This window comes from Peromyscus eremicus, unplaced genomic scaffold (genome assembly GCF_949786415.1).
Source record: "Peromyscus eremicus unplaced genomic scaffold, PerEre_H2_v1 PerEre#2#unplaced_2333, whole genome shotgun sequence".
Classification (NCBI taxonomy): domain Eukaryota; kingdom Metazoa; phylum Chordata; class Mammalia; order Rodentia; family Cricetidae; genus Peromyscus; species Peromyscus eremicus.
In genome coordinates, this window is record NW_026736568.1 from 1 (window position 1) to 9,961 (window position 9,961).

At 46.0% G+C, this 9,961-nt stretch overlaps 1 long non-coding RNA gene across 1 annotated transcript; it reads right to left on the reverse strand.

Annotated features, from left to right (window-relative positions):
- Nucleotides 1-32: 32 nt before the first annotated feature.
- LOC131902109 (uncharacterized) lies at nt 33-9,558 on the reverse strand. The gene is made up of 4 exons (XR_009377009.1): nt 9,005-9,558; nt 7,234-7,416; nt 6,291-6,508; nt 33-431 (listed from the first exon to the last, which is right to left on the reverse strand). It is a non-coding gene; the product is annotated as an uncharacterized LOC131902109 (long non-coding RNA).
- Nucleotides 9,559-9,961: the final 403 nt, after the last annotated feature.

Consider the following 9,961-nt stretch of genomic DNA (forward strand, 5'->3'; position numbering starts at 1 on the left):
TGAGTCCCAGAGTCAGAAGACCCCAGGACTGGAGTTCTAGTGGGGGTAAAGACAAATGCCCCGCTGGAGAGAACTGACTCAGTCCTCCACCCTCTTCTCTGCCAAGTCCTTGGGACTGAGTGACCCCCATTTACATTGGTGAGGGCTGATGTTCCTTACTCACTCTACGGGTCAAAATGCTCATCTCTTTGAGAACACCTTCAACAATACCACCAAATAATACTTTACCAGCACATGGCCACCCCTTAATCCGGTTGACTTGACACGGGAAGATTGACCATACTGATGTTCAGATGCAGGTCAAAAACACCACCTGGTACAAAGCACATCCTCTTCTCTCCTGTCCCTTCCCAGCGTCCCTGCCTGTGTCTGTCCAGGGCAACTCAGTTCCTCCTCCTTGCGAGCACCGTGGGGTGGGGGCCATTTTTCTCCTAGGGAGGAAAAAGAGCAGTGAAAGCAATAGCCAATTGGATGCCTCAGATTTTTGTCGTGCTCTTAGTTGTTACGTGCTAGACACAGTACCACACACTTATGATTTATAGATCCCTAACTCAGGAGCAAACTTCCGTCTGCTGCAGCACCAGCCATGAAATAAACACTTGTAAGATAAGATAATGGTTCTGTGAAACAGCACCCAGGTTATAGGCAGTAGACATCACGGTGACCATCAAGAAGACCTATAGAAAGAAGGTCTCAAAGGGTGACAGTGCAAATGAACAGCATTCTGTGAGAAGACAGCACCACAAGAGGGCAGTGTGACAATACCACAGTGGCCCCAGGACATGTGGACACTGGTCAATTACAAGGTGTCACGGTGGGTTCATCAACTGTGACAATCGGTCCACTCTGGTGCAGGATGTTGAGAATGGGAAGCATAGGTGCTAGAGTTGGGAGGGGGTGTGTGGGGATTCTCTGTGCTTTCCACTCTATTTCCCTCTAAACTCAAAACTATTCTAAAAGAATAATATTGATTTTATTGAAGGGCGTAAGAAGGGGCTGGAGAGAGGCGTAGCAGTTAAGAGTACTTGGTTCTTTTGCAGAGGACCTAGGTTTGGTTCTGAACACCCTTGTGGGGCAATTACAACTACCTGTAACTCCAGTTTCAGGGGATCTGATGCCATCTTCCGGTCTCCACAGGTACCCACACAGGTGTGCTCATGGGCACACATACACACCTATGCACACACACACACACAGAGAGAGAGAGAGAGAGAGAGAGAGAGAGAGAGAGAGAGAGAGAGAGAGAGAGAGAGAGAGAGAGAGAGACTAAACCTAAAGGCACAAGAACAACACTTGGACTCTGACGAATGCAGTCTCTTAAAGGACAGCAGTCAGAAATACGTCTGCAACTGCTAAAACTTCCCTACCCCAGCAGCGAAAGCAGCCCATCTCACCACAGGCAAAACATGCGTATTCCATACAGAGCAAAGCCCGGCAATAAAACATGCGTATTCCATACAGAGCAAAACATGCACATTCCATACAGAGCAAAGCCCGGCAATAAAACATGCGTATTCCATACAGAGCAAAACATGCACATTCCATACAGAGCAAAGCCCGGCAATAAAACATGCGTATTCCATACAGAGCAAAACATGCGCATTCCATACAGAGCAAAGCCCGGCAATAATGCAAAAGCACATTTACACCTAGAGTCGTCCTCGGCTTAATCTTCAGATTCCCATTTTAAGTTCACCTAGTGAAAGTCAGTTATCTTCTCTGAACATTGAATAAAGAGCACTTTAAAAATGTATTTACCTTTTAAATGAAATGTATGAGCTGGAGAGATGGCTCAGCCTTGCAAGCATGAGGACATGGATGTGATCCCAGAACTCACATAAACAAGCCAGGTGTGGTGTAAGTGCCTGGAGTCCCAGCCCTGGGGAAGTAGAAACAGATGGATCCCCAGCTCACTGGCCAGCCAGCCTAACCTAAAACGTAGACAGTGCCCGAGGAACAACATCTGTGAAAGGATGTTAAATGGCGCTGGTGGTGGAGCTGGTTACTGTGTGGAAAGGTCATGGTCAGACAGAACCCAGTATCAGTATTCATAGCTTTATTAGGAGGAAAAGAGATGGGGGAGAGGGGACCAGGCCTGGTGAGAGAGAAAGATGGTGGGGTGGGGGAAGAGGGGAGCAGAGCAGAACAGGGAGCAGAGAGCAGAGAGAGTGTGGGGTCTATATCCGGCTTTTAAGGTGCAGATTGCGTGACCACACTGTGTGTACATAGTCACCAGCGCCCCTGATGATGTAAGATGCAAGAGCCTCCCCCAGCTGCGCATGTGCAGGAGTGAGGGCAGGATCCTAACAATCTGAGGCTGTCTTCTAATCTCTACACACGTATACACACATTTGCACAAACCTGCACACATGTGTACACATACAAATGAATACATAAATACATAATTAATAAATTAACAAATGTAAGGCATTAATTATCACTTGTTGTCAGTGACATAGTCCTTTTTCTATTACATACACAGTAAAGTTGCCTGGACCTTGAGTTTTATTGTTCACTGGGGTTGGAGTTGCCTGCCATTTCCACTGTGACAAACACACATATCCATTATTACATAGGTGTCACAGTCTTACTAAGGTCTTAGTTTCTTCGGTTGTATATTAAGAATATATTTCAGCCGGGCGGTGGTGGCGCACGCCTTTAATCCCAGCACTCGGGAGGCAGAGCCAGGCGGATCTCTGTGAGTTCGAGGCCAGCCTGGTCTACAAAGCGAGTTCCAGGAAAGGCGCAAAGCTACACAGAGAAACCCTGTCTCGAAAAACCAAAAAAAAAAAAAGAATATATTTCCTAGGAAAGCGTCACATCCAGCAAAATAACCTAAGAAAAGGACTCAAGTTCCAGAATTAATTAGATTTGAATGTACCAGGCTTAAACCATTTCACCCATAAGTTCAAAATTAGCAGTCATTTTTGTTTCTTTTTAAAAGTCAGGTGTGTGTGTGTGTGTGTGTGTGTGTGTGTGTGTGTGTGTGTGTGTGTGTTTATCTTTATCATTGGTCTGTTGCTGTGAATAGACATCATGACCAAGGCATTTAATTGGGGCTTGCTTGTAGCTTCAGAGTCTTAGTCCATTATCTCCATGGCTTGAAGTAAACAGGCATGGTGCGGGAGCAGTGGCTGAGAGGTTGACATCCTGTCTCCAGGCAGCAGGCAGAGAGAGAGAGAGAAAGAGAGAGAGAGAGAGAGAGAGAGAGAGAGAGAGAGAGAGAGAGAGAGAGATTGAGAGAGAGAGAGAGAGAGAGAGAGAGAGAGAGAGAGAGAGAGAGAGAGAGAGAGAGAGAGAAGGAGGGAAGGAGGGAGGAAGAGAGAGAGAGGAAGGAGGGAGGAAGGAAGAGAGAGACTGAGTCTGGCATGGGATTTGAAACCTCAAAGCCTACCCCCAGTGACCCTTCTCCAACAAGGCCACACCTCCTCCAACAAGGCCACACCTCCTCCAACAAGGCCACACCTCCTAAGCTTTCCTCACCATCCACCAACTAGGAACCAACGATACAAATATATGATGAACTATGGGGGCCATTTTCATTCACACTACCACATTGACAATGTGTGTGTGTGTGTGTGTGTGTGTGTGTGTGTGTGTTGAAGACTCCACAGATGAGAGAAAGCATTTGGTATTTGTCTCTTCACATTTATGTTGTTTTACTCAATACAATAATTTCCAGATGAATTCACTCTTTGGCAAATTTCATAACTTCCTGTCTTGTGGCTGAATAGAATTTATATGTAGCCCATTTTCCTCATCCATCCATCAGCCGATGGACAGCAGGACCATCTTGCTCTTGTCAGTCGAGCAGCATGAACGTGGGTGTACTGTCTCTCTCCGGGAGGAGTCAGAGTGCTTTGGGTACATGCACAGCGGTACTTTAGCTAGGTCACACGGTAGTTCTACTTGTAATTTTCTTTTTTTTTTTTCCTTCAGTTTTTCAAGACAGGGTTTCTCTAAGTAGTCCCAGCTGTCCTGGAACTCCCTCTGTAGACCAGGCTGGCCTCAAACTCACAGAGATCTGCCTGCCTCTGCCTCCCTAGTGCTGGGATTGAAGGCATGCGCCACCACCACCTGGCTCTACTTTTAATTTTTTGAGAACCCTTCACACCGATTTCTATAGCGGGTGTGCAGTTGACACACCCACCAGCTTCTAGCCTCACATCTTCTCTAGTGTTCGTTGCTACCTGTTTTCTTGAGGATAGCCATTCTGACTGGGGTAAGATGGCATCGCGGTGAAATTTCAACATGCATTGAAGGGACGGCTAAAGATTTGAACATCTTAAACGGTATTTATGGGTCACTGGTACGTCTTTCAAGAACTCTGCTGTGTTCATTGGCCCAATGATTGGATAGCAGTTTTAGTGAGTGTTTAGTTGTAGTTCTTTACATAAGCCTAGACATTAAGCTCCTATCTGAAGTATATCTGGCAAAGATCTCTGTCTGTCCACTCTACTGGGAGTCACATTTCCTGTGCAGCCGCCTTTTAATGCCTATGATCTCTTTATCTATACTTGAGGCGATTGCCTGTGCTACTTGCTTCCTTTTCAGAAAGTTCTTCTATGCCCAGATTTAAAACTTTAAATTTACCTATTATCAGTGTGTGTGTGTGTGTGTGTGTGTGTGTGTGTGTGTGTGTGATGTTTGGTGTGGAATGGAGGATACACAAAAGCTATACAGAGGTTCTAGTGCCCTATTTGGATGCTCAAGTGTGTCCATAAGGTCAGTGGCAGCATCCAAGTGCCTTAGGGACCACCGTACCAAACACTTCTTACAAAACTAAGACTGCACCCTGAAAACCTCCACATTAATGCTAACACAGCTGAGTATCGGAAGATGCTAAACTATATATTAAAAAAAAAAAAAAAAAGAACTGGCTGGATTTGGGGTGGGGATACCCTCAGTGACAAAATCTAGTTAACTATTCAACATTTGTTTTTGAGACAGTGTCTCACTGGGTAGCCCTGACTGGCCTTGAACTCACAGAGATCCGCCTGTTTCTGCCTCCTGAGCATTGGGATTAAAGGCGTGCGCCAGCATGATCGGCCCTAAAAGTACATTTTTTATTAGTCACATGTTTCTGACTTGTTTTCATTTCTTGGTGCTCCTTTCTGCATTGTAAGTGTTCTAGCTTAAGCTGCAGGGATGCCTCAGTGGTTATGAGTGCTTGCTATTATTGCAGAGCACGCATATTCAATTCCCAGCACCCATAACTGGCAGCTCACAACCTCTATACCCCCCTTCTCCTCTAGATGCAAAATGTGTTTTAATTTTTATTTGTTTAAAAAACTTACTGGGGGCAGGCAGTAATGGAATGCACCTTTAAATCCTAGCACTCGGGAGGCAGAGGCAGGCAGATCTCTGTGAGTTCGAGGCCAGCCTGGTCTACAGGGCGAGTTCCAAGACAGGCTCCAAACCTACACAGGGAAACCCTGTCTCAAAAAAACCAAACTAAACCAAACCAAAACAAAACAAAATAAAAAAAAAACTTTATTGGTTTCTTGAGAATTTTGGATAATGGGTTTTGATTTTATCCACCTCTCCCCCAACTCTCCCAGATCCACCCTCCTTTCCTGCCAACCTGACTTCCTGTCCTCTTTTTCTGTGTGTGTGTATACCCATGGAGTCCAGCCTGCACTGCCCACACATTCCTGGACGCATGGCCTCCTTCTCGAGCTTGGTTGACTTCCCAGGGGCTACATCCTTAAAGGAAACTGACTCTCCCTCTTCTGGTAGCTTTATTGCCCATAGATCCTTGGCTCTAGGGGGGGGGACTTTGTTCCCAGCTTTCCTCTCTGTGCTGGGATTCGGTTTGGCTTCATCTTACACAGGTCTTGTGCCTGCTGTCAAAACTGCTGTGAATTCACATTTGTAGCTGAGTCCCTGTACACAGAAGATACTGTTTCCATGTAGCCATCTACCACCTCTGGCTTTTACATTCTGTTCACACCCTCTTCTGCAATGGTCCCTGAGCCCTGGGAGGAGGAATTGCTACACACACACACACACACACACACACACACACACACACACACATATTCCTTTAGGGCTGATCATTCCTGGGTTTCTTATATTCTCAGTGTTGTATGTTACTCACCATGTATTGCATTAATCCATGGATATAACACTATGTCATTAAGAGCTGGGTTAATACTGTGTCCATTTAACAAAATAATTACAGTGAATTCTCACCTAGGGCCTATGACCTACCCAGCTATGGTGTCAGTTATGGGTTTCATCTTGTGGATTGGGACTTAAACCTAACCAAAAAGTGGTTGGTTTCTCACATGATGTTTGTGCCATTATTGCATCCGGGGTTTGTCTTGCCAGAGCAGTCGTTACTGTGGCTCGTGGGTTCACAGTTGGATAGAACTGATGGTCACTTTTCTCCTACAGCAGCATGCATAGTGACTTTCAGCACCGTGAAAGCAGCCAGTAGAAAGGGAGCTTCCAAAGTCCGCACCAGCTTGACTCCTCTGTGTTCTGTGACTCAAGTATGTAGCATCTAAAATGGTTTTTAAAGAAAAGGAAAAGGAATGGAAAAGGAAGCACTCTAATATACTTTTACACATGAATACATATTTAAACTTATGTATTTGTTATGTATGTGTGTTGGCACACATCCCACAGCATCCATGTGGACATCAGAGAACAACTTTTGGGAGATTCAATCAGTTCTCTCCTTCCACCATGTGGTTCCCAGAGATCTAAACTCAGGTTTGCAGGCTTGGTGGCAAGTGTCTTCACCTGCTGAGCCATCCTCCCCCAAGTACCCTTCTCATCCCCCTCAAGGTCTTGCTTCATAATCCAGGCTTGGCCTTGAACTCGCTGTAGCTAAGGCTGACCTAAACTCAAGATACTTTTGCTTCAGCCTCATGAGGACTAGGATTAAGCATGGTCACTGCACACCTGTCTATCTATCTATCTATCTATCTATCTATCTATCTATCTATCTCTATATAGATACATATATTTTTAAATCAAATTCATCCTGGTGAGGCGGCTCAGCAGGTAAAGGCACTTGCCATGTAAGCCTGACCACCTGGGTTCAATCCCTGGAACCCACATAAAAATGGAAGGAGATAAACAACACTACAGAGCTGTCCTCTGACTGCCACATGTGCCACATCCCATAACCATATACACACACAACAATAACCATTTTTCAAAAGAATTAAATAAAAACCAACCTCTCCTATGTGTTCCTGGAGGGAAGTGGGTCTTGTATACCTTCGTTGACTTGTGACCGCTCATTTGTTCCATGTCTTCCTAGCAATATTTTGGCCACTGTCCACATATGGCAAAGCCCACACCACGGAACAGCAGCAGCTTGGCCTCCAACCCTGGTCCTGTCCCTTTCTGGATGCCGGTACAAGCAGGTATGATAATGTCTCTCTTGTCCTGTTTCCCCATCTGTCAGAATGAAATGGCTCATGGGCAAATTCCAGAGGAGGGAGGATTCTGTCTGTTTCCCTTTGCAATATTCCTAGCACCTAGTAAGAGCCTTCCTGTAGTATTTGCTCCATAAACATATTGTTACCTCCCCCGTGATTGCCAGTGGTTTCCTGAGACCAGAGTTTCCTACAACTCTCTGCTGTAACATTCTTTCATTAAGGGCACTATATTTTATTTATTTATTTATTATAAGTGGGTGTACACATGCCAGGGCTTATAGGTGGAGATCAGAGAACAACTTGTGGGAGGAGTCGCTCTCTCCCTCCACCACGTGGGTCCTACAGGTCAAACTCGGGGTGTTAGACTTGGCAGCAGGCACCCCGAGCCACTGAACCATCTTGCTGGCCCCTTTCTACAACATTCCTGTTGCAAGCAACCTACACAAACTCTGACCCGTTTATCAGAGAGGGACTGATTTACAGTGAGAACACAGGTCACGTGCGTGCAGATGCCCTGGGAAGGCTGGACACACAAGTCTAACTTTTCAGGTCCAACTGCTGTCTTCCTAAGAGGAAGTTATTCCAAACCACTGCCCTTCCTTGCTTTTGGCGACTTTCACGGGCTGATCCTTTTCGTCCTGCACCTCTTTCTGTGAAAAGCACACCCAGCTTCCAGGCTCAGCACACACCCCGCTGCTGCCTTCACAAAGCCTTTGCTGACCTGCCCCACCGGACATTGTCCCGAGTCCTTAAAGCGCCAGAATGACTTTCATTCTGACTTTTACAGTAGTCACATCTTTTCATTCCTGTCTGGATTGTGCTCCTTGGGGTCAAAGCCCGTGTCCATGACCTTGTGTGTCATGTATTCATTTCTATAAATAAGAAACTCCAGCCAGGTGTGGCGGTGTGCATCTTGAATCCCAGCAGAGACTGGCAGATCTCTTGAGTTTGAGGCCAGCCTGGTCTACAAAGTACGTCCCAGGACAGCCAGGACTACGCAGAGAAACCCTGTCTTGAAAAACCAAAAAAAAAAAAAAAAAAAAAAAAAAGAAAAGAAAGTAAGAAAGAAACTCAAGAAATTCCTCCAGAGCAAAATATCTATTTACTCTTGAAATAGTCATGACACGAAGCTTAACACACGAGACTGAAACCTGAAACCGCCTGTCACTTTGTCCCGGCCCTGCATTCGTCCCCTTAGTCTCGTTCCTGCTGCATACAGAAGCTTTTCCTAGCATGTACACGGGCTCCTTGTTTTTGCTTGGCTCTGCTTTGTCCCTGTTATGACTGTCAGCCTCCAGCTCTCTTGTCAAGTACAGCTCGTTTCAGCCCTCATTAGTCCCTGGCTCCTGAGAGCTGGCCTCTCTCCAGGGATGGGATGTGCTAAGAGGTGTGGCTAGGCAACTGCTCCCTGCACTTACATCATAGAGAGGCCCTGGGGCTTAGGGCTGTGTGTCTGTTCTGCAGTGGGGCCTCTGAGATGTTTTTTTTTTAAACCACTGTCTGCTTGTGGCTTTCCTTTTTGGCTCCTGAGCACCCACTGGTCACAGCTCTGTAGCTGCTGCACAGATCCCTTGCCCAGACCTTTCACTGACCCCCTGCCTCCTCACCTGCACCATCTCCATCCTGGGAAGAAATCCTTGTCTCTCTTCCATCCATTCCACAGACAATCAAACTTCTCACGGCGTTTCATTCCATAATGAGAGGTGACATTAATTAGAAGCTATCAACAGGATCGTTGAAGCCACGGTGTGAACCACTGTGATAGTGCTGAGTCAAGATGAAGAAGGGCAGGTTTGGAGGATGTGATCTGAGCCTCACCATAGCTGTCGAGAGCATCTCATGGTGGTCAGGTTTTATGGTCAAGTTGGGCAAGGGTCTAACCAAATGAACAAAGGAATTAGGATGTAGCCCAGTGGTAGCTCACTTGACCAGTATATACATGGCCACTTTCCTACCCCAAAGAAGTCAGGATAAAGTGTCCCATGCTAGGGTGGTAGTACATGCCTGTAATCTTAACACCAGAGTGTCTGAGGCAGGAGAATGGCAGAGACTTCAAGGCCAGCTTGGGTGACATAGCAAGTCTAAACAAGTTAATGAGAACTTAGTGAGACAACTGAATGAGAACCTGCCTAAAAAAACTCACTGAAAGTACAGAAATTAAAAAACAAACAAATAAATAAACAATAAGCAAACAGATAAATAAGTAAATAAAGTTCCCCGGAGGCCCATTTGATAGGGCTCTAATAATGCCCTAATAGTTCTAATAATAAGAACTAACGCAGGACAAGTGAGAGCCGCCACTGCACCAAGCAACTCTCCATCTCCCTTAACACTCTGTCCCAGCTGTTCTAAAATGCATCTCTCCCCACGATCATCCTCGTTGGCTCCGTCTTGGGAGTGGCTTTCAGCCAGTCATTGCTTCCATGCTGCCCTGGAAAAGATGAACTAACAGCATCCCCAGGGTGCCATACCACCATCCCCAGCCCCATTATCCAGAGGTCCCCGAGCATCCCAACACATGTGGAAAGTACCAGGGACACACAAACCAGAAATCGTTTGAACAG